At 41.7% G+C, this 23,901-nt stretch overlaps 1 protein-coding gene and 1 pseudogene across 2 annotated transcripts in view; one reads left to right on the top strand and one right to left on the bottom strand.

Moving 5' to 3' along the window:
- Window positions 1-23,901, top strand: part of NELL1 (neural EGFL like 1) — an 859,251-nt gene that overhangs the window by 540,316 nt on the left and 295,034 nt on the right. The window lies entirely within an intron of this gene.
- Window positions 2,595-2,906, bottom strand: LOC132525218 (vacuolar ATPase assembly integral membrane protein VMA21-like; annotated as a pseudogene).

Here is a 23,901-nt window from a genome sequence, read left to right as displayed (position 1 = left end):
ATGAGATCTTTATGATGAAAATAGTCTTACAGTATATTTCTGTTAGATTCCCATGAAACGCAGGTTGGTTTTTTTTTTTTTTTTATGGAGTGTTTAAATTACTTCAACAATTCAAAACTGAATTCTGCTGTCACATGTAAAATGGTATCCACTTGAAGAGCTAATGACATCAGATGCATTCTACAGCAGACTTTTCATTTTTAAGCACAGTGAGAAAAAAGATTATATTCTGGGGGGCAAAATGGTAGGTGAGGTTAAGAAGGTCACGTGATAAATCAGTAGCCTGTACTGACGCTTCAAGTTACACTCCCTAATTGAGGTTATTCTTACAATCAGTTTTCAAACAATAGTGAACATATTCCTACCTTATAACATTGATATAAGGGCTCAATTGTAGCTTTCCTTTCTATACATCCTGAAAGGATGTACAAGAGGAAATCACTGAGACATCTTGAAAAATAAATCTATTTGTCAAATACCATGTTATTTCAACAGCAGCAAACTAGTCAGTTAACAGTTAAAACCCTAAGAAAATATTAACTTGTTTGAAAACAAGTCTATATTGTAATAACCCCAAATATCAACCTTAACATCCGATTCTAACTTTCAAATGCTGGGTGCCTTTTCCAAGAGGAAATTACATCTGCTTTAACATGAATCCCCAGTTTAAATACTTGCAGAAAAACACACATATTATCTACTCAGCAAATGTCTGAAATCAAACAAAATAATCCAGCACTGGACATTAATATCTTACAAATAGCATAAGATCCCAAAAGTACAAGAAAAACCTTGGCATTATAGAAAAAGAAATTAGGTGGACAAATTCTAAGTACAACAAGACATCTAAAGAGGGGACCATCTAGAAATCTACCATATAGTACGCTAGACTCAATCTGGAGCATTCTACAATTTTATATTAAATTTGTACAATTTTATACCAAAACTATAGTCATTTTAAGAAAACATTTTACATTTAGAATAGCTACTTAAGACATTTAAACTGTAGATAATATTTAACTATAAGCAAGAATAAAAAATAGTCCTATAATAATCTTTTATTTTTTCTCAACAAGTAAATAAACACAGATGCCTTCTTTGCTTTTATGCCTAACTACCTCTCTACTCCTTTAGTCCAGTTCCACAACATCAAAAGTAGGGGTGAATAAACAAAATCAGTAACGACAAACACAGCAAGGGCCATTGTATTAGGGATTATCAATGACGGGAAATTTGTACAATGAGATATCTAGTTAAAAGAGTAAAGGTAGAATGTGCTTTTTAAGAAAACGGCCAATAATCACTCATCTGAAAAAATGCAAATAGGCGCCAGGTAAAATTGGCAGAATTTGAACTGAAACCAAACTTTTAGTGTGTATCAAACTAGCATTAAGAAATGCACACAGGATGTAAACCAAAATAGTGGTTATCTCCAGATGGCAACATTACAGGGAATTTAAATTTTCTTCCTGTTTTAATATGCATTTTTTTCACGTGTGTTTTTAGATTGCACACAAGTAGTACCAAGTGGCTAGAAAGAACACAGACCAAGGATACTAAAGTAAAACCACAGGGTCTTTTTCTATCAGAAAGGACCTCAAGGACTATCTAACTTAGATACATTATCTATCTATGTATCTGGGATATAACGGCACTGATTTAAAAGATTAGACTAGAAATTCCAAGAATACTTCCTAGACAATAAAAATAATCTATTTTCAGGATTGTTTACACTCCCTAAGTATGCAAAAATTAACACATTTAAATGTAAATTCCTTCAGATACGTTATTAAAAAGTAGGAAAAACAAATTTAAAGGGAGTTTACACAACCTTGTAATTAAAGCATAAGTTCATTGTTGAATGACAGAGCAAAGCAGATCATTACAGAGTTTGTCTGAAAGCAGGAGGCTGGCCTGCAAGGGGCCTTTAGGGAGTAGGCTGGGTGCCCAGGCAGGTAGCTCTTTGCTTTGCTGTCTGCATTCTTCAATAAGCCCAGTCCTTTTACATGAATGGGTGTGATTCAGCCTAGTTTCCCCATGAAATAATGTAATGAAAGATTTCTGCTGACGAGGGATTACACTTGATGCAAAATTTCTCAGTGACATTCAGATTAATTCCAGTGTCCACAATTTAAGCAATTTCCAGTAGGCATTTACAACCCAAAATCCAATGACCTGGTGTTTTCATGATAGTTAGGGAAAGCGTTCCAGCGAAAAATAAAGTTTAGATTTGCTCCAATATGTACATCTGAATATATCCAGAGGAGTAAAACTCAAAGCCAACCAAAAGACAAAATGCTATAAAAATTTTTTTTTGTTGTAAGGTAATCAAATTCTTCCCAGAATAATGTGTAACTAATTTCACATATTTATTTGCAACCGATTTAACTTTTCCAAATTCTCATTTGCAAATGAGAGGCTCATACAATTAAAGCTGAGGATACAAACCATTGTTTCAGAAGGGTCAGAATTTACACTAGTCAAACGTGATTCCAGAAGATTGATTTTAACATGTTCCTTCAACTTTATTAAAATCATCAATATCCCAGACGCATTTACCACTTAAAAAAAATCAATGCTATCAAAAGGTGATGTTCACTTTAATCCTGTTTGCCTTCACACCACTGCCGTGAGCCTTTATTCCAGGCCACATAAACAAAGAGGGCCAGCACCACGTGGACGGCGACCACTGCAACGATAGCAGCATAAAAATAGCTGTCTCTGTTGGACATCCCAAAGGCGCCTTCAAAAGCGTAAGATTTAGTCGTGAAATGTAACCCGATAGGTAAAGTGATTATTAAAGCTGTGAAGAACAGGAGCGTCTCCAGAGTAGATGCTAATGAACTTTCATTTCTGAAGTCTCATGGCTGCAGCGCATTCAGCACCACTTTATCAAAGCGCTCCATGGTGTCGACACGCTAACAGCAGGCGCTCAGAGGCGGGCTGGGCTCAGGGGCCGCACTCAGTCGGCTCCGCAAGAGACCGGTCGCGGCTGACTGCGCCGCTGGATGTTATATTTTAAGGCAAGGTTAGCATAAATAGATCTGGTTCTTTATTTTTTTAGTCTGTAAAGGGTGACAATTATTTCATAATACTAGTTTCTTACTGATTTAATCATGCAGTTATGAGAAATAGCCAATATCTATATCCGATGTTAAAATCCTGATTAATTTTGTTTCTTTAATTAATTAATTAGTTAGTTTATTTATTTATTATTTTTGGCTGCGTTGGGGTCTTCGTTGCTGTGCGCGGGCTTTCTCTACTTGCGGCCAGTGGGGGGCTACTCTTCGTTGCGGTGCGCGGGCTTCTCATTGTGGTGGCTTCTCTTGTTGCAGAGCACAGGCTCTAGGCACGCGGACTTCAGTAGTTGGGGCATGCAGGCTCTAGAGCTCAGGCTCAGTAGCTGTAGCACACGGGCTTAGTTGTCCGCTGCATGTGCGATCTTCCCGGACCAGGGCTTGAACCCGTGTCCCCTGCATTGGCAGGCAGATTTTTAACCACTGTGCTACCAGGGAAGTCCCTGATTAAATTTAAAAAAATTTATTGGCGTATAGTTGATTTACAATGTTGTGTTAGTTCCTGCTGTACAGCAAAGTGAATCAGCTATACATATACATATATCCACTCTTTTTAGATTCTTTTCTCATGTAGGCCATTACAGTGTATTGAGGAGAGTTCCCTGCGCTATACGGTAGGTCCTTATTAGTTACATATTGTGCATATAGTAGTGTGTATTTGTCAATCCCAGTCTCCCAATTTATCCCTCACCCACCCCCCACCTTACCCCCTGGTAACTGTAAGTTTGTTTTCTACATCTGTGACTCTGTTTCTGTTTTGTAAATAAGTTCATTTGTAGCCTTTTTGAGATTCCACATATAAGCGATATCATATGATACTTGTCTTTCTCTGTCTGACTTACTTCACTCAGTATGCCAATCTCTAGGTCCATCCATGTTGCTGCAGATGGCATTTTTTAATGGTTCTTCTTAATGACTATCACACTGTGAAAGCTAAGTAAGTAGTCAAGAGCCTAGAACACGTTCCGTTGCTGGGTCTGCCTGGCCCAGAGACTTCTTAATATTACCTTAGAGGCTTCTTTTTTTTTTTTTTTTGGCCACACCTCATGGCTTATGGGATCTTAGTTCCCCAACCAGGGGTCGAACCTGTGCCTCCTCCATTGGAAGCATGGATTCTTAACCACTGGACCGCCAGGGAAGTCCCCTTAGAGGCTTCTCTTGATTCAGATATTTATTAAGGTAAAGGATAAGTCTAAAAACATTTACAAAGAGTGTGCAAGTGTCAGCAGAGTTTGGCAGCAGTGCTAACTGCGATCCTTCCTCAACAGGATTTTGGTGGGATGCTAAACTAGTACTGACCAGTAGAACGTGTTGTGGTTTACACTTGCCTTCTTTCACATTTCTGCCTCTTCCTATTCCCAACACAAGGATATGTTTCTTCATTTCAGCCTCATGCATGCCACTCTGTTTGTTTTCTAGAATAAAGTTAGATACGTTCCTGGCAGAGTAACTCAGCTCTGCTGAAAACTGCTCAAAGCTTTAGTCCCTAAAATACAGCCATCTTGCAACTCAGCCACACTGAGTTTGGTGTCTGTTTCTGTTGCTTTTGCCTAATCTTCTCATTTATACATAGATGTTTATTTTCCAGGGCATCTGGATTACACCTTGTCCTGTGATAATGAACCAGTGTCCTCACTTGCTAATAAACGTAATGACATTTTCAAATTTCTTCTCACCCTTAGCTTCTAAATTTTAGGGAAAACTGGAAGGCAGTAGGGTTAACGTGTGAAACTGCTTGTATAAGGTTAGGAAACAGTGGTAGCTTCTGTCACAGACAAGCTTGAGAATTTCAGTAGTTCCAAAACACTAAGTTCTTACCTGTCACTCACTAAGAGCTGGTGGTGTGTGTAGAGGGCTGTGCTCCACACAGTAACTCAGGGACCCACTCACCTTACATCTTGTCGCTGTGATCTCTTCTTGGTTCTCAGAATCCTCACCGCTCCATCAGCAGACGGGGAAGGAGAATTAGGTCATGCGCGGGAGGTTTTGAAGGGCCAGGCCTGAATGGGATGCATACCTCTTTGGCTCACATGGCATTGAGCAGAATTAGGTCCATGGCCCACCTAACAGTACAGCAGAATGTCTGTGTGCTTGGGAAGGAGGGTGAGGCCACAGCTGTGGGTGAACACTAGCAGTCTCTGCTATATTGCTGTTGTGAATACAATTCTAAGTGAATAAAAGTGGCTGCATTATTATTTGTAGAAAACAAACCTCCGTGTGCAATTCTAAAATGGGTTCTGGCTGATGCACTGTGAAGAGCAGGCTTTCCAATAAGAAAGACGGAGTATCCAGGGTTTAAAAAGGTCTGCAGTAGGGCTTCCCTGGTGGCGCAGTGGTTGAGAGTCTGCCTGCCGATGCAGGGGACACGGGTTCGTGCCCCGGTCCGGGAAGATCCCACATGCCACGGAGTGGCTGGGCCCGTGAGCCATGGCCGCTGAGCCTGCGCATCCGGAGCCTGTGCTCCACAATGAGAGAGAGGCCACAACAGTGAGAGGCCCGCGTACCACAAAAAAAAAAAAAAAAAAAAAAAAGGTCTGCAGTGGAATGCACTCATTCTTTCCAACCATGTCATCACCACTTCTGTCTGGCTTCTGTCAAATTAAAGATAGCTCACTTTTTATCTAAGCTTCTTATCCTGCCAGTTACAAGAAAAATTGAGAAACTTTATGGGTCACTTGAAAGTAGTGCAAAAAAACTCAGAATCATTAAATATCTCTTCAGCAGAACTGCCAGTGACATAGTAAAGTAACTCCACCTGAGCCCTGGACCTCTCATCATTCTGTTACTTAAATAACTGATTCCTGCTTGTTACTATAACTCTCTTCCTAAGTTTTGTGATCATTTCTTCCAAAATCAGTGAATTTTCCACTTTTAAACTTACAACAGAGAAATCATGTGTTGGTTCTCTTGCACTGTGTTCTTGTATCACCTTACTTATTTAGGGATGATACTATTTGTAATGTGCGATATTCTGAAACAGATACTGGACAGGGATAAGGCAGAATTTCAAGTATTTATTCAAATGTAGTTTAACTATAGTTTTAAGTTGTGTTAGGAAAAATGCACTAATTTAAGATAGATTTTCTTTTAAGTAGAATATTAAAATTTCATAAGATGGATATTTTGCCTGGATTAAGTAACTATGTAGATGAGGGAGGAATTCTAGATATTCTTCTGAAACACAGCCTAGTTTTGGAGATGTGACCAGATGAGCTTGGAAAATGGTTTGAATTCAGCCTCCTAGACTATTTTTTATTTTTTTTACATCTTTATTGGAGTATAATTGCTTTATAATGATGTGTTAGTTTCTGCTTTATGACAAAGTGAATAGTTATACATATACATATGTTCCCATGTCTCTTTACTCTTGCATCTCCCTCCCTCCCACCCTCCCTATCCCACCCCTCTAGGTGGTCACAAAGCACCAAGCTGATCTCCCTGTGCTATGCGGCTGCTTCCCACTAGCTATCTACCTTACGTTTGGTAGTGTATATATGTCCATGCCACTCTCTCACTTTGTCACAGCTTACCCTTCCCCCTCCCCATATCCTCAAGGCCATTCTCTAGTAGGTCTGTGTTGGGAATAAAGACACAGACCTCCTAGACTATTTAAAGCGAGGACATGATCTTTGGCATCTAAATGGCAAACTCTGTTTTGCACAGATAAGGGTATTGAATATTGGAATATTCATTTATAGTATCTCTCTAAAGACTACATTAAGTAGAAGAAAAATAAGGTGTAATAAATTTTTCAAAAGCGAACTTGCTTTATGTTTAACAGAACAAAGTAAAACACACACATGCACGTACACAAGCATATGGTTTGACATTAGTAGAAGACGTAAGGGCTCTAGAATAGCAATGCCCAGTTGAGATATAATGTAAAGCACACAGGTTAATTTAAGTTTTCTGGAAGTTGCTTTACCAAAGGTAAGAAGAAATAGGTTTGACACCTCGATCCAGACATTTCAAGTGCTCGGCAGATAGCTGTGACTGCTGACTACTCCGGTAGCTCTAAACATTTAGGATAGGTTTCAGTTAATAAGAATATAGCACACTCTTTAATCTGTACCCCTGATCACATGGAGAAGATCGCTAGGGAGGCAGCATGGTGCCCTGAACGTAAGAAATGGGGCTTTCCATCATTTTCTTTGTTATATTGAGCAGCCCAGGTCTGGCTTTCAGTTGAATGCAAAACCGTAGTGTTTATTAAGCAGACAGATGGCTGGAATCCATATACTGGGGGCTGAGAATATCTAATTCCTTCTACAGTATAGCATTTCCTGTCTCAGGATGGAATTTCCCCATAAAGTCACATATTGAATAGAAATGAGTAGCATTCATCAAAGCTCAAATTATACTAAGATAAGAGAGAGTAGATGGGAAAAGAAAACAAGTCTAGAGCGTTTACTTTTGTTGCATTTCAAGATCAGTTTCATATTAAAAACAATTCATAAGAGAGCAGACATGTGCAGTTCCTAATGACCTGCTTACTCTGGCGATGCTCACCAGCTTTACATAGTAACTCGCTCTGCAGTCTCTCGCAACAGCCGTGAGCCAGAGGAGAGCCATGCGTTCTCGAGGCTAGGGACACGCGGCAATTTGTGGATAATTTTCTGACACGCTTATCCGTGCCACTTAATGGGATCGTACTTGAATGCTGAATTTACAGAGAATAAAACCTCATTATTTTAGACCCAGATAATTTGGAATTTGCAATAATTTTATTGAAATTGAATTAGCAAGGGGCAACCTCCAACAGTGTAAATACAAGGGCCTTTGAATCTGACACTCTTGACATCAGACCTCCACTCCCACACACACTGTGGAACGTAGGGGCTAGTCTCTTCACTTCTCTCAGTTTGCTTGCTCGCCTAATGAGTTTGGAGGAAATGACAGTAACTTCATCGTGGATGTTACCACCCATCTTTTCCGGTCTGGTTGCTTTCTAATCCACCCGGCGCACGTCCAGATCCAGTGATTCTCTGTGGCCTACCTGCAAGCTGGATGACAGAGTGATGAAGGGCATGGCTTCTGGAGCTAGACTGCTTGCTTAGAAGCCTGGCTCTTATACCTAGCTGTGACATCTTGGGCTAGTTACCTAACTAATCTGTGCCCCGCTTTTATAATTGGGCGTAATAATTGTATATATCTCCATAGGTTGTTTTCAGGACTAAGTGGAGTGTAAGTGCTTAGGGTAATGCTTGGAATATATTGGGTACTATTGTGTATCTCTCTCCACTGTGAACTCTATGCAGAAGATCTTCCCGTGCGTCCCCATGACTTCAAGGATGGGATTCACACCTCTTAGCCTGTGACACAGGTCTTTTCTGATCTAGTTGCCACCTACCTCTTTAGTCTCATCTCCTGCCACTTCCCCTCCAACAAAACCAGTCCTACTTCAGTCAAACTACTTACAGTGTTCCAAGTCTTCCTTGCTGTGGAATAGCTCAACGGTTACGTGCATGGATTGTTGAGGCCAGTCTGCTGGGTTCAAAACTGGTTTCTAGCACTTAGCAGTTCCATGACCTTAGAAGTTACTTAAACTTCTCTGACTTGAGGGTTAAATAAAGTGCCTGTACATCGTATGTTCTTAGTTGTTACGTCCTCACTTTGAATGAAAAATCTTTGCCTTCGTTTTTATTTGGTGGGAGCTTGTCCTTCAAAATGCAGTTCACGTTCTACCTCTTTCAAGCCATTTGCCTTCACCCCTCCTCCGTGTTCCTGCATATCATTCTCTGTCTTGGCATTTATCACACCATAGTGCAAGTGCTAATTTGCTTAATCTATCTCCCTCACTGTCCTGGGAAGGCAGACAGCATGTCCTTGTCATCTTTGTGTCCATAAAGCTTAACACATAAGGGTTATTTAATAAATATTTGTTGAGGAAAATAAGCAGTAAACTAGTTGTGAGGATTAAGTGAAATAACCTATGTTGACCATTTGGCACATAGTAGGAACCCAGTAAATACGAGTTTCCTTTCCTTTAGAATTTACTAACAGTAAAAAGTAAAATTTACTTTTTCCTATGTCACGTGTGAAAAGGGTTTTTCGCTTTACTGCGAAAATTAAGAAAGTCAGTAAATAAGGATCTTGCTCACAGTACAAATATTCTACATTTGATCTCTATTTGGATGTGTCTTTTCTCATCAGAGTAGTTTGGTGGTTGGGTCCACCATATTCAGCTTATTCCATTAAATATAAAGTATGCTTTCTTTTTACACAATGAATGTCGAAGCCATAGAAATATAATACTCTAAAGAAAAGTATGGCCATTTACCTAGAAGCCCACCCCTTTGACAATAATAACAGCTAGCTCTTTGTTGTTGTTATTTTTTCCAGTTTTGCTACATTTTAATGGTAGGTTTCTTAAGGGATTATTTTTAGGTCTTGTCAGTAACATCAAACAAAAGGTACTGAGTACTCCACAGGGTACAGAGCGCTGCCGAGCACCTCAGAAAATGCACGTGACCTGGCGAACATGTTGTTCTTGCCCCTGAGGAGCTTACAGTCTGGGGGGGCGCGGTGTCCAGGGGTTGGGGGTGGCTGACAGCTCACAGTCTTAGGAGTTGAGTGAACAACAGAGTAATTTATGAAGGCACATTCTTCATCCCCTCAAGCTGCTGTGGATGGAATCATTTTGAAATTCAACTAATCAAGCGAGAGGCAAGACTGAATTTGGTTGAGAATTCTTCAGGCTCATATAGTTTTTTAACATCCATCATAGTAGACAGAACTGACCTATCAGACAACTGAAAGTGGAGACTAGATCTCTTGAACTGCAAGGGCTAGGACTTAATTGTGGTTAATTATTTTAAAAAGCAAACATGCTGAACGGTATGACTAGGCTTATTACACTAGTTTAAAAATAGGCCAAGTACTGGGCTTCCCTGGTGGCGCAGTGGTTGAGGGTCCGCCTGCCGATGCAGGGGACACGGGTTCGTGCCCCGGTCCGGGAAGATCCCACATGCCGCGGAGCGGCTGGGCCCGTGAGCCATGGCCCCTGAGCCTGCGCGTCCGGAGCCTGTGCTCCGCAACGGGAGAGGCCTGCGTACCGCAAAAAAAAAAAAAAAAAATAGGCCAAGTACTGGCATGGCCTTCCCCTCTCGCTAGCATTGGTCATTTAAAATAGTGAATATTAAACATGTGGGCTCCACATCTAACCCACAGAATTAACAGCTAGCTTTTATTGAACACCTGTGAGCCAGGCACTGTGCTAAGAGCTTTACAACAAACATCTCATTTAAGTCATACCAGTTCTCTATGAAGGGGGCAGAATTATTGTCCCCATTATATACATGAGGAAACTGAGGCTTTAGAAAGGATGATTGAGGCAGTTAGCTATGTAGTCTAGGCCGGGGATGAGATTAGATAAGGAGAAGGGGGTTTTTGAAAAACAGGAGTCATCATGTGTGTGGATACCAAGTCGTTATATGGATACAAGCTTGGAGAATGCCAAGACTTTTCCTACAGGTCATGTGGGAATAATAGACTTTTCATGAGAGAATTGTAAGGGAAGGAAATTTTGGGGGGCATGAGCAAGGACCTGATTGTTGTTGAGGACCTGATTCTTTTTTTTTTTTTTTAAACCCCACATTTGTTTATTTATTTATTCTTTTGGCTGTCTTGGGTCTTCGTTTCTGTGTGAGGGCTTTCTCTAGTTGTGACAAGCGGGGGCCACTCTTCATCGCGGTGCGCGGGCCTCTCACTATCGCGGCCTCTCTTGTTGCGGAGCACAGGCTCCAGACGCGCAGGCTCAGTAGTTGTGGCTCACGGGCCCAGTTGCTCCGCGGCATGTGGGATCTTCCCAGACCAGGGCTCGAACCCGTGTCCCCTGCATTAGCAGGCAGATTCTCAACCACTGCGCCACCAGGGAAGCCCGAGGACCTGATTCTTGTTCCACCTGGTGGAGGAAGCGTTCTCTGAAGAGGATGAGGGTTTAGGGAACTCCGTTTCACATCCACTGAAGTCCCATAGCCAAAATCTCTGGGACAGAACGGAGTAAGGAGCAGGAAGGAGAAAGGAAGCAGCAGACCTGATGTTGAGTTTGAACTGAGATGGATGCAGGGAAGGGTTGCATTTTGGGTGATGGAGATCAGAGGAGTGTGGAGCCTGGTTAGATTAATCTCCATATTCCAGTGGTGGTTCCAAGGTAGAGTCAGGGGAATGACAGCTGCAGAACCTGGATTACAGACAACTGGGGAGAGAAAAGGAGGATGGCCAGAGTAGAGAAATGGACATCTGTTGTTTTTACCAGTGAGCGTTCTTCCACCATATTGCTAACGATTCCTCAGTTTCCTTCTGGGAGCCACCCCTCCTCACTTTTAGTCCCTATGGCCCTAATGTTGGAACCTGTAACCCTTCTCTGTTACATTATAGAAGTGCCTTCTCCTGGCCACAGAGATTGGTTCAGGGTTGACACGTTACCCAAGCAGATCCAATTAGTTCCCCCCCCCCACTCTGGTTACATTCGACAGGGAGACTAACTTTTCTACTATGGAAGGGGGTCTGGAAGAATATGACCAGGAACATTTATGGCCATTTTGAAACCACAGGGGAGAAGCTGTCTGAGAATGAAGCCAACACACAGAACTGTGTGGAGAAACGGAGCTGAATCAGACCTTGACAATACCGTTGGAGCTTCTGTATCCAGTCATGCCTGAAGGGTTGCTCGGGTTTTCCGTCATTTTCTTAGAAAGTGCTAACTGTTGGTACGGTAACTCAACCGCTTTGGGAAGGAAAGCAGTAAGAATCCTTAACATTCCAATGGGAGAAATCTTTGTATTTGTAGGAGCATAACATATATTTGGAAAAAAGGTGCTAATGAATCAGGGTGGTTAAAGTTCTTTCTATGAAGCCAAAAGGCAGGCAACATTTTAGATAGAAGAATAATTAGCAGATTTGACTACAGACTTGTACTTGTTTTTCCTCTGGCATGGGCACATTATTATCAGCCTCGGTATTCTTGAATGAGGGTTTTTTTCTTATTCCCTAGAAGTTATTTATTGTATGAATGCATATGTGGAGTTCTGTGGATGCTTTTCTCCTCTTCACTCTTCTCTGGAGCTTTCAGTCCAGGTCAATAAAACAGGCACCACTCTGCATCATTCGTACCATCCTCAAAACCCACAGGGTTCTTCCTTGGTTCTTGACTGTTGCAGTTAAAATATCATTTCCCTCTTCTTTAGAACGGTGCTGTTTAGATTTCTTATCAGAGTCCAGCTGTATCTGAAGGCCTATATTCTAACCTCCTGGATTGGTAGGGGAGAGTTGTCATATTTTGTCTCTGGCTGATAAGAATTGGAACACAAAAGAGTTCCCCTTTGGGTAAGATTAAACCAATAACCCTAATTCAGATCATTTCATTCAATTGTATTATCTTGAGCAAAACACTCTATTCCTTGATATTGCAGATGATAAATGTTGGAGAAAAGGAATAAAAATAGTAATTCCCAGTTTCTTTCACGTCCTGATACACATAGAAATGATACTATTTCATGGGCACATGGGTGTAAATAGATGAGGCTGCTCACTGCTGAGGGTCACCTGGCTGGACTGAGTGGATCAGTAGCTCAGCACACCTTCCCCTATTCCTGGCGCTCTGACTGGGAAGCTTCTGGATTTGCAAACCATAAGGCCTGGATTTTGGTCGTAGCTCAGCCACTCGACCCCACTATATTCTTGGGGTGTTCTCCTTTCCTTTTTAAAAAAAATTTTATGATACTATAGTTGATTTACAGTGTTGTACAAAGTGTACAGCAAAGTGATTCAGTTTTATATATATATACACACACACATACATATGTAGAAATTTATATACTCTTTTTACATTCTCTTCCATTATAAGTTATTATAAGATATTGAGTATAGTTCCCTGTACTATACAGCAGGTGCCTGTTGATTATTTTGTATATAGTAGTATGTATATTTTAATCCCAAACTCCTAACTTATCTCCCCCTTCCCTTTTGGTAACCGTAAGCTTGTTTTCTACGTCTGTGAGTCTATTTCTGTTTTGTAAAAAAGTTCATTTGTATCATTTTCTTAGATTCCATGTGTAAGCAATATCATATGATATTTGTCTTTGGCTTACTTCACTTAATATGATCATCTCTAGGTTCATCCATGTTGCTGCAAATGACATTATTTCATCCTTTTTATGGCTGAGTAATATTCCTTTTGGGTCCTCAGCTCTGCATCCTTAAATGAAGAATCTGAGGTCTAGTCCTAATGTAAATGTCTGTATATCAGGAGCATTATCAGATCTGATAAACAGAGGTTTATGAGGTGCACTGAGGCTTTAAGCATGAAAGTATCAACACTAAGCTCATTGCTTAGATCTGTTTAATTACTGCTAAGCATCCCTGTTTTGTGCTGGTCTTAGCCTATCAATCACCAATGTTGTGGTTTGCCCTCAAGATGCCAAAGATCGTAATTGATTACACCTTATTTTTCTTCTACTCAATGTAGTCTTTAGAGAGATACTATAAATGAATATGCCCTTGTTTTTCTTAGTGTGACTGCAAGATGCCCTTCAGCAATTACCAGCAGGAAACTGGAAACATAAAGGTTTCTTAATTGAAAGACCTGGAAATTACACAGCACACCAGGAGCAACATAGCAAGGTCACCAGGGGTGGGCCCAGAGGGAGGGTGAAGCCCAGAGCCTGGGGCTGTGCCTTTATCGAGGCCAAGGGTGGGGGGCCTAAGTTTCTGTGGGCTCACTCTTTATTGGTAGAACATATTTAAAACATAAGAGTGGTGATTTAAAGGACAGCAAGAGGAAAAAAGAAACAAGTAGTCCAAATGGTCAGATATTTAAATCAATCAACATCTGTAAAACAAAGGTGTCTCAGTGCGGGGAGGTGGCCTAGCTCTTGATGTAGTTGTGAGGCTGGAAGTGTGTTTATTTGGGTTAACCGTCTTTGAAGGGGATGCCTCTTGGAGATGAATGCCTTGGGAATCAATGTTTAAATCAGGCATTTGTATTATAAAAAAGCAACAACAACAACAAACCTGCCAGGGCTTATACCACAATACTCTTTAAAAACAATCAGACCTACATTATTTAAGATACCTGTATGATAGTCTATGACGTAGAGTGTCAGGGTCTGGGTTAAGTACTCGGAGATTATTCATAGAATTACTGAATGAAAAGGAAGAGTTGAGATAATTTATTCCCCAGATACAAAAGAAGATTCTCCTAAAATCATCAGAGTGTATTTACGTAGAGCGTCATGCAAATACACAATTGAGGGTGCTTAGAGCCAGCTCCTAGTTGTCCTTTAGCAGCATAAAAAGAAAAGCATAAATACATAATCCATACATTATTAGCCAATTTACTCCTCCTTAGCCAAGTCTTTAGTATATAGAATTAGAGACATTTCAGTATCAATAACCTGTTACATCCAGCAAGAGCGGGAGCTGACCACTTTGATGGGACAGGACAGCACTAGATCCAGCAGGTACGGATAATTGGAGTCAAATGATCAAGGAGTAAGGAGAATGAAGAGACCACCTGTGCCACCCAGGGTGCAAGAGAATCATGAATTCATGATCATAGTCTAGGCAAACTTTGGCAAGGGTCTGAGGGAGTGCTATTGTCTGAATGTTTTGTGTCCCCATCAAGTTCATATGTTGAATTCGTAAAACCCAAAGGTATTAGGAGGTGGGGCCTTTAAAGGGTTCTCAAGTCATGAGAGTGGAACCCTTATGAACGGGATGCGTGCCTTATCAAAGAGGCTTCGGAGATCTCCCTAGCCCCTTGCAACATGTGAGGACACAGTGAGGAGGCACTGGCTAGGAACTAGGAAGAGTGCTGGTACCTTGATCTAATGTCCCCCAGCCCTCAGAGCCATGAGAAATGCATTTCTGTTTATAAGCCACCCAGTCTGTGGTATTTTGTTACAGCAGCCCGAACAGACTAAGACGGGGGTTCAAGATGATGGAATGGATTACAGTGAGGAGAACTCAGAAGTGGGAAATAGTGAACCAAGCAGATTTTTAGTGTTAAGATGGTCTATTTATGGGTAGCTGGGTTCCAGACACTAGAATGAAGTTCAGGAACAAGTTCAAGCATAAAGTTTCAGTCTATCAGAGGAGCAAGGACAAGGATAGGATTTATGAACAGGGCTGTATTTATTGAATGCACACAGACACACACAGAAATTAACATATGTGGTATATTTAAATGTAAGGCTCTGTCCAGACATTTACACATACTATTCCACTTAACCCTTACCAGATCCCCAAAAGGCATGCATTATTCTTTTTACAAATGAGACAGCAGAGGTTTAGGTAACCACCTGTAGTCGCACTGTTTGCAAATGGTAGAACTAAACTTTGAAGTCAGGTCTACGTAACTTCAAAGTCCATCCTCTTTTCACTGGTATGTAAGAGAGGTTAGGTAACTAGAATCTTAGAAACAGGGACCAAGGAAGAAACACTGAATAAGATTTGTAAAATACCCTAATATTGATTTGGGGGACATTTATGCATTCTGCCTTATGTCAGGGTTGATCCCTGGAATAATAGGTGCAACAGGATTTGGGGTGCAGGAGCCCAGCTCAGAGCCTCGTGGCCAAGTTGGCCCTGACATGCTCTGTAACCATGCATCAAATTTCTTTCAAATCTGTTGCAACTGAAGGAAGCTGTGTCCATCTGAAAACTTTATGCCATTTTTTAGTGCAGCAGACTGAACCTCAATATTAACCCAGGTATACATTGATATCCCTTACTAAAGTTAGTCAAAAGCAGTCAACACCTTCTTCTATAATAAGTTGACAATCGGGAATTATCGTAAATGAAGCTAAAACAGAAGCTTTTCATACCTTGAACAAGTACGTATAGTTTGAGGTTTTGCTTATTACTTTTATGTGTTCAGACTTTTAGGAGAGGTATCTCAAGAAGGGAAACATTTCGAATAAGTCAGAGGGTAGGAAAAATGATACAAAAGCCTTGAATATTAGGTTCTAATCTCTTTGAAGGTAGCTATTGATCACTTACACATGAGTGTGCATTTGAAGGCCTCTTAGCGCCTACCTCTTGATCAATTTAACCAAGTGAATAATTCCTGAACTTGGAGTATACAAATGATAACAGGTGAAGTGTCCTAGTCTCTATTGAAAAGTATTTACATTTGAGTAAATTTACCAAAATTACATCCTTTTAAGTAAATCATATGTTTCTGAGGATAAGGATTAATCTAGAAATGAAACTCTTCATTGATGGACAAACAAGTCATTATAGAGGTAGAAGCATCTGTAGGGATCATGTCTCTTATTTGTATGTCAGGATGCTCTGGGGAAAGGACTTGCCTGTAACTGTTACTGAATTGGACTTGGGTTGGCTTGCTCACACGCAGTAAAGCCAATATACTGCCACCAGGTTGTAGTGAAGGAAAGTGCAGCGTTTACTGCAAACACCAAAACAAGGAGTGCAGGCAGCTAATGCTCAAAAAACCCAAACTCCTTGATGGGTTTCGGGGAAGTGGGGAGGAATTTTAAAGGCAAGGTGAGGTAGCGAGTTACATGGTATGTGATCAGCTCATGCACAATTTTCTGACTGGTTGATGGTGAGGCAAAAGGGTGGTGTCACGACTTAGCATTATCAACCCTCAGGCTCCAGCCAGTCTGGGGGCTACATGCTTGTAGTCATCATGCAGTTAGCTTCTTCCATCTGGTGGAGGTTTTAATGTCTGTAAAACAATTTAGGAATGTGCATCAGACAGTGTTATCTGTGTCTTTCACAGAGGAACTAAAAATTCTGTGACTCTGCTATATGGTTGATTTACTGTTGAAATTGTTACCAGTTCTCCTAGCCCAACTGCTACTATGTTACTACATGTTTGCATTCTTTCCATCATTAATTCTTGAGCCAGCCTTTTATGACTCAGGGGAGGTCTGAGAGACTAAAGCTTTTCTACAAGCAAGAGGCAGGTAGAGGACATTGGCAGTGGGGGTGTGGGTGGGGGTCTGTCCCGGGAAGGCCCCATAGGGTCTTGCTTGGTTCCATAACCTCTTCACGATAGAATGAGGCTGAGAATCCACGTTTCTAACTCTTGGAAATCTTTTCATTATTCCATGATATCTTCCTCGACTTGTTTGTTTCACAGCTATTTTTATATGCTACTGTACATACTACAACTATAGTGGTAGAGTGGGAACTATGATTTACATGGCAATTTACCTGCTATCAGAGTAATTTTTACTTTGTTATTTCCCAGATAACCCTGGAGGGAGATAGAGCTGTCAACTCTGTTTTACAGATGATGAAACTGAGTTTAAAGAGGGGGAATATGTTGTTCCAGGCCACATAACAAAGGCACTAGAGCTCAGAATCAAATGCAGATTTCCTTGAATGCAGAATATACTCTTCTTCCAATGTATTGATCATAAGGCAACCACGTACTATAACATTCAACTTCTGACATTTTTGAGAGTGAGGAGGAAGATATTAATGATTTCACTGGTCTGGGATAGACATGTGGTCACCTTATGATTCACGACACTTCTTGATCAACCAAGAATATGTCAGATGTTTACAATCAAGGGTGTGATGGCCAAAACAAAACCTTGGTCTTAGTTCAGGAAGAGATGTCTGGGATTGAACAAGTCATTTATTTATATTTATTTATTTTTAATTGAAGTATAGTCGATTTACAATGTTGTTAGTTTCAGGTGTACAGTTATATATATATATATATATAATATTGAAGGCTGTGGGGTTTGCTCAGCTGTGAAAATATATATTCATTTTCAGATTTTTTCCCATATAGAATGAACAAGCTATTTTTAAGCTGATTAATGAGGGTGAGTAGAAATTAGTGAAAAAGTCAGAGGTTTGCAGAGGGAGGTGATGTGGAGAAAAAGAGAAAGACACCCATGTCAAAGGAGCAATGTGGACCAGTTGCAAGAAAGCGTGCACGTGGAACTGCGTGGAGGAGCATGGAACTGCTCCTCTCCATATGCCTGGTCATTCAGCTACCAAACTTGCCTAAGAATTGTAGGCCACTGATTTATGCTGAAGATTTCTTTTCATAACATTAGGCAATGAAAATAGTAAATGTGTCTCTGTGAAGCCAGCGTATGTTTAAATATAAGAGTAATTGTAAGACTAAATGGAACACTCATAATGGTACCTGAAGAAAATGGAATGATGGAAAAATGCCGTTTCCGTGCTACCCAAGAAATTACATTATGGAAATTGTGCCGCCAGAGTGAATTAATAGATGGCTTAAAAAATTCAGTGCCCAGCAAACAAAGGCATGTATTAAGTATCTTGAGTAAGATTAATGTTACAGGAACGTTTGCTCAGTTTGTGGAAAAAGGCCTTTGCGTGCAGGGAAGGGGGTGGGTGAAAAGGCAGCTTTGAAATTGGACAGCAGGAGAGCATGCATATGCCCGAGGGATCTGAAATCCGTTGAACTGCCTGGATATTCATCTTTGCCCACCAGCCATTTTCAACAATCCCGGGTCAGACTTGTCTTTGTTGCTAACCCTTGGCTGTAAATGTGGCAGACACGCTGGTGATCATTGATGAAATGACCAACAAGCTGAACTGGGCTGTCTGCTGGGTGAGCTTTGTCTTTGCCATTAAGCAGAGTTTCCCGGCCCTTATTTTCACAGTACATTTCACAGCCGTTTCTGAAAGAGCCCAGCTGTGCTGAGATGGCCACTGGGGGGTATGTGATGCTATTGCCTGCAGCTCAGGGATGTCTGAGATCAGCTGAGCAAGCCCCACAGCCTTCAAACACTCATCGAATTGCTTTCCAGAAGCACATTTCTTCACTATTCTCTGACATAGAAGGGAGCGGAGGGAACGGTCATGATCTGAAATGACAGACACTCTGGATGGGAGTGAGCTAATTTACAGGGGAAAATACAGTCTACAAGTTAAGAGCAAAGAGAATAAGAGCCCTGTAGACTGTCTTGAGGCTTTTAGTGTATCCTGGAGAGAGTATCCTTAGCAGTGAATAGATGGGTCTTAGAAGAATGATTTGGGGTGCCAACGTTTTCCGCCCACTGTGGTTCACAGGGGTTTGCATTTATCTTGCCTGTCCACAGAAGCTGAACTTCTGAATCTGACACCTCAGCTGTCTTAAGTTTGTTGATAACCTTCAGACATTCTGTTTCCCAGGAAAGTAATTGCTTTAGTCTTTGAGTGGTTAAACAACAGAGAAGCTCTCCTTAGGAAACCCGCAGTATCTATCATAAGGCAAATAGGCTTTTCTGCTTGGATCATCTACCACAAAGCTAACAACTAAACTCAAAGTTTCTTAGCAAAATGCTTTTTCTAAACTAGATTTGGAGGGAGAATTGGAATGCAGTTTGACAAGATTATATCCAGGCAAACATCTGGGGCAAGGGTTGGGGGGAGGAGACAACTTCAGTAGAGCTGGGAAACCGGAAATGAGGATGTGTTGTTAAGAAGCGGCTTTTCATACATTTGTATAGTAATTAATCTATGTCTCCCCTTCCCTCCCATTTCCTGAAACACTCTGATTATTGTGTTTCCTGGTTGCGGATTATATTCTTTCTATTTTTAAATTTGTTCACAAAAAATGCACTAGCAAAATGCGATTTAAAACCTACCCAGTTGCTTCTGGAAAGATCTCATGTGCTTGTGCCTGCCTGTCCAGATTCAGTACTGACCCTTCTCACCTCCACTTCTGATGGGGAATCACCCTGTGCTCTTATTACTTAACGGCTTTTGTATTTGCTGGTATTTCCGCATGGAATTTTCTCTAGGTTTTAACCGTTGAGGAAAATTTCCTTCCTCTTTAAAGCATCATCTCAAGCCTTACCTTCTCATTGGAGACTTTCCCAGTCTCCTTAGCATTCAAACATACTCCCTCTCTGCTCCCACTGCAAGCAGTTCTTACAGACATACCAACACTTGGTGTACATATCACCTCTATTTACATAGCTGTCGCCCCTACCAGCCTCTGATTCCCTCAGAGGCAGAACTGCTATCTTTCTCATCTTCATTGCCTAGCAGAGTGTCTGGTACATAAAAAGCACTCTATACTACCCATTCATGCTTATGACATTTATTTTTTCAAGGTTTCTTTACTTCATATCCATATGATATGTACTTTTTACCTCTGCTGAACAGTCTCTATATAATTATATATTAGCTCTTGCTAGGAACCAAACATATATACGGATTGGTATGGCTTGAACACACAAATGCTGCATGGAGTGGACTTACATCTGTACTGTGTAGTTAACAGAAGTGAAGTGCTGCTGATCTGGGTGTGAAGCTAGGTAGGAAACAAATCCCACTGGGTTGCCCTTAGTGGTAACAATTAAGTTTTGGAAGGTAGATCTGCTGTTGGATCTACTAATATCTATATTTTTTTCTTTCTTTCAAAGGCAATATAACTCTTCACTTTAGCCTCAGGAGGTCATAAGTAGCTTAAAGCCATCATCATGCTTGGACTGCTTGGTTAGCATGAAATACACAGCAGGTCTCAGCCTGACTCCCTGGGGTCGGATATATTCAGGTTATCAAACTGCCAGGGGTGTAAAAGTGCTCACTTCGTTAGACTGTGGAGCCTGGAGTCGTGGTAGGTGTATGACTGCTCTCATCAGTGACTCCCTTTCCTGAAGCCTCTTGCTCTAGGCTGTGGGTGCCAACTTGGAGGGAAGGACCCGGGGTGTCAAAACAATGGCAATATAGTAGAATGACTAAGAGTATAAGAGTATCTGAGTTTGGGTTCCCCAGAGGCAGACTATAAGAAAAGGATCTGAACTCCTCGATTTTATTTGGGAGGCAAACACAGGAAACACTGGTAAGGGAATCAGAGTCAGACAGGAAATGGGAGGTGGCCAGTGTTGGGTGCTTCACTTGAGAAGTGAGTTACAATTATGGGCAGCAGGAGCTCCATCCTTATGGGAACTTTGGATAACTGTGGCCCAGAGTTATCTCCCCCAGGGGCTGAGTCGTTGCTGGTTGGCTGCTCCTGAGGAAAATGAATTTCCCAGCATTTGTCTATTGCTAGCCTCCCCTCAGGCTCAGCAATGCAGATGCTGGAAGGGGGACCTGGGCATGTATGTGAGGAAATGGTAAGGCCCAAGGAGATGTGCGGGTTTCCTGCTGCACGCTGCTTACAAAATCAATGCTCAAAATTGATAGAAAAGAAAGTTGCCTTTAACCAGAATGCTGGCAATCTGGGGAGATGGTGGACTCAACACCCCCCAGAAAACAACCTCCAAAGATTCTGCTTGGCCATGAAAACTTTTAAAAGGGAAACAGGGAAGTAACCTCGGTTCATCATTGAGATGGGGTCAGAGTCGTCGCCATCCCCCTGTGTGCAGCCTTGTGGGCAGCCTTGTCAACTCCTTGGGATCTTCCTCTAGATGCTATCTTGGTCACACAGTTTGGTCACACAGTTTGTTCGGGAGATTACTGAAGGGGAAGCTACGGAAGAGATCTGGTCATCTGTTAATCACTTATTCTTCATTTCTACTTCCTTGATCTATGGAAAGAACTGACAAGTTAGACAAGGTATTGTGTGATCAAAAGATTTGAAAGGTGTGTTTGGGCTGGAGATGAGTAGAGCATGGGGGTGCCTGTTTTTAAAATTACTTACAATATAGCTTTGGTAAGGTGACAAGAAAAGGGGCTTCCTGCTGAGGGCAGTTTCCTGCAAAGAGCTGTTTACAGGGGAGGGACCAACAGTGTCCACTACAAGGAGATGTTAGAATGTTCTCCAAGACACAATTAATGTAGAGTTTCAAAGTGAGATGCCAGGCCACCAAGTGGACCCTTCTAAGGAGATATTTTTGAGCCAGTTTCATGACTCTTGTATACCTCACCCACTTCAAGGATGTGGAAAGTCCAAGGGAGTGGAGTTAGCATTTTTGGAGGAGACCTTTTCTGGACAAATCTGTCCTACAAGCCTCTTCACGTCCAAATGTGCCTGTACCATTTCTCTTACCAAGCCTGGGAGCCCTTCAGTTATATTACTGGGGGATCCTCATATGTGGCTTCTGAAGTTTGGTGACACAGTGAGCTGGAACCTGAGTCCCACCTGGGGAGTGTTGGAAGACAGGCTGGTGAGCTGCTCTGGAGCTGAAGTGAAGGGGAACTTCTGCTGTGATGGGAAGTAGCAGCGCTCTCTGAATAGCCCTCAGAGGAGGCCTGGGTGTTTCCTCGTGGCCCCTATGCTGCACTGGAGCCATTTTAAGTTTTGCCAAGAATGTTGCAAGGAAGTAACAATGGAACAGCGAGACTATATGTGGATTGAAAGAGAAACAGGAGTTGAAGCTATAGTGGCCACCTGAAAGAGAGTCATTGTCAAAGTCAGTGTAGTGGCAGGAGAGGAACACCCACAACAGAGTCCATAACTGTATATCTGCCGCCAGAGATCCCTACTCTAGATGGCAACTGCACCTCCCATCTAAGATGCATCCTTTTCTCCTAGTTTCTTCTCTCCAACCTTATCCTGGAAGGGGAAAAATAATTAGTTAGCCACCTAAGGAAGAAGGAAACCTGTAGGTGGGGAAAGAGAATGGACCATGTCCCTTTCTCCCACTGGAAGTGCCCAACCACAGTAGACCCCAGCAGTGATTAGAGGTTGAAACAGCCTGGAGTTTGGATTAATGTCTAGAGCTGGACAGTTGTTCATAAGTCTTTCCATTATCTAAGAGGGAGGAAAAAAGTTATGGGACTTGATCAAGATTTCATCTAGGAGCAAAAAAAAAATCTTTCCTCAGAGTCAGAGCTAAAGTGAAAGCTGTTTATTATATCATGTGGGTGGTGTTTGTTAAATCATGGTCTGGAAACAGACCTGGGTGGAATTTTTTTTTCTGTAGCTTGTTGGCAATGTGGTCTTGGTAAAGTTCCTTACTCACTATTCTCCAGAGAAACAGAATCAATAGGGAACATGTACACACACACATATAAACACAGATATAGTTAGAAAGGTTATTATAAGGAATTGGCTCGTATGGTTGTGGAGGTAGCCATGTCCAAAATCCCAGAGCCAGTGTCCCAGTTGGAGTCCAGAGACTGGAAGCTGCTGTAGAACCAGGAAAAGCCAAGGTACCAATTTGAAGGCCATCAGTCAGGAAGAACCAGTGTTTCAGTATGAAGGCTGTCAGGCAGGATGATTCTCTCTTGCTTGGGGAAGGGTCAGCCTTTGTTCTATTCAGGCATTCACCAGATTGGATGAGGTCCATCCTTATTATGGAGGTCAAAGTGCTTTACTCGTCTCCTGACTTAAAGGTTAATCTAATCCAAACACACCTTCACAGAAACACCAGAATAAGTTTTGACCAAATATCTGGGCACTCCGTGGTGCAGTCAGATTGACACATAACATTAGCCCAAACATTCACGCTCTGTGAACCCATATGGTTCCCTCAAGCGTTGTGGAGAGATGAAATGTGAAAGGTGGAGAAGCACTGGCAGAGTCAGAAGCTCAGGAAATGGTGGCCATAATTGTTGTTAATGGGAGTATTCAGAGAAGCAGAAGTTTGATCCAAGCTTAGGAAAGAGAGAACTCAGCGGTGTAGTCACAGCAGTGTGGCCAGCAGTCAGGGGAGTAAGAAAAGTATGTCCCTGAGATAAGACAAATTTGAACCTTAAGTAAGTCTGGTCTTGGACAAAGAACCCCTTATATTGTGCCTGTTGAAGCAGGGAAAAGGTGATTGATTTAACAACCTTAAACATTTTTTTTTTTTTTTTTTTTTTTTTTGCGTTACGCGGGCCTCTCGCTGCTGTGACCTCTCCCGCTGCGGAGCACAGGCTCCGGATGCGCAGGCTCAGCGGCCATGGCTCACGGGCCCAGCCGCTCCGCGGCACGTGGGATCCTCCCAGA

The sequence above is a fragment of the Lagenorhynchus albirostris genome, chromosome 9 (genome assembly GCF_949774975.1).
Source record: "Lagenorhynchus albirostris chromosome 9, mLagAlb1.1, whole genome shotgun sequence".
Lineage (NCBI taxonomy): Eukaryota > Metazoa > Chordata > Mammalia > Artiodactyla > Delphinidae > Lagenorhynchus > Lagenorhynchus albirostris.
Note: the sequence above shows the minus strand (reverse complement) of the source record. Positions and strands in the feature narration are given on the sequence as shown.